The following is a 1,601-nucleotide window of genomic DNA, read 5'->3' as shown; positions in this document are numbered from 1 at the left end:
CTCTATATATATATGCAAGAAACTCTCCCTTCAACGCATAAGGAGTCATATAAATGACTACTCCTTGAAGCATCCTGTGTAATGGGAAAAGAATTGGAAACAACCTAAATGTTTATCGTCCTGAGAATGGTTAAGGAAATTGTTGTATGACCACACAGTGGAATACTATATTGTAGTTAAAATAAGTAAACTAGAACTGGAGCTATAATATGCCTCAATCTCAAAAAATAGAATACCTAGTGAAAACAAAAGAGTGGCAGGAGACCCATAAAGCATGTTACCATTTACATTAACTTTTGACCCATGGAATAATAGTACGTATTTCCATGTGTGATAAACAATTAAAAATACTCGAAGTCATAATAACTGTAAATTTAGGATAGTTGTTACCTCTGCTGAAAAAGAAAGATANTCTGTATTCCCCCCCCCCCCGCCCCGCCGAAAAGTGGATTGGAAACAAATATGGCAAAAAGTAAAGGTTTGAGAAAAATTGGTAGGAAAGATGAGTTTGTAATATTATTTTCTATATCCTATATAGGAAAGATGAGTTTGTGATATTATTTTCTATATCCTATATGCTTGAAATATTTCATTTAAATATATAAATGGGCTTAATGGTAGAATTATGGGATTTTTTTCCTTTGTGCAGAAATTTCTTCCCCCCCTTTTTCCCACATTAAAATTCCATCCATTCTTTGATATTTAACTCAAGTCTCACTACCTTATTGAGAATTTCTATGACAATCTTGTCAGTCCATACTATGCTCTCCCTTTTCTAAACCACAATAGGTCTATAAAGTTCTTTTGTATTCTATGATGATTCTATCAAAATGACTCGTTCTTCTCAGTATGCTGGAGCCACATTTTAGATACTGAGAAGTAGAAAGAAAAAATAAAGCTCTCTTATATACTATGTTCGTATGAAGAGAATTCTTTCATGTTGTTGTTTAAGTATATATTGCCTTGCATTAATATTTAGCTTTATTGTACACAAACCCTGTTTCTCTGATTATATTGTAAGAGCCTTAAGATCAGGGAGAATGTCTTGAACATTTATTTATTTATTTATTTATTTATTTATTTATTTATTTATGTCTTGAACTTTTAAAATCCTTCCCCTGTGCCCAGTGGAGTCTAACCAGATACTTATTAAAGAAAAGTGATGTATAAACCAATAATTATTACCCTTCCTATGAAGCCTTTATCTAGAAAGCTGAAAATACTAGTTGGAGCTACATTTGCTTTTATTTTCCCAGAGAGAGAATAGTAATGAGCTGTGAAATGACCAAAACTCAGGCAGCAGAAGGGAAAAAAAGAAATAGCGGGTTTGTATATTACACATTCTGGATAATCAGCTCTTGAATGATTAAGTGTGGAAAATCTCTTATGAGTAAAAGCAGATTTTAAAATTTTATTTTATGACTATGGACTTGTTTTATAGATCATTTCCAGTTTTCAGATGATCCTAGTCCAAACTTACAATTCATTTTAGAAAAACATTTCCTCTTATGCTATGCTATGTAGCCACACACAAATGTACCTTGTTAAGATTCTGCCTTCATTCTAGTATTTAGTTCTCCTCAGAACCAAAGTTGGGTATT

General features: G+C 32.2%; 1 non-coding gene across 1 annotated transcript; it reads left to right on the top strand.

The window, feature by feature from the left end:
* The first annotated feature begins 808 nt into the window (after nt 1-808).
* On the top strand, nt 809-881 carry LOC144231733 (small nucleolar RNA SNORD59). The gene has a single exon (XR_013335166.1). It is a non-coding gene; the product is annotated as a small nucleolar RNA SNORD59 (small nucleolar RNA).
* The last annotated feature ends 720 nt before the right edge of the window (nt 882-1,601 follow it).

The sequence above is a fragment of the Crocuta crocuta genome, unplaced genomic scaffold (genome assembly GCF_008692635.1).
Source record: "Crocuta crocuta isolate KB4526 unplaced genomic scaffold, BGI_CrCroc_1.0 scaffold164, whole genome shotgun sequence".
Lineage (NCBI taxonomy): Eukaryota > Metazoa > Chordata > Mammalia > Carnivora > Hyaenidae > Crocuta > Crocuta crocuta.
Note: the sequence above shows the minus strand (reverse complement) of the source record. Positions and strands in the feature narration are given on the sequence as shown.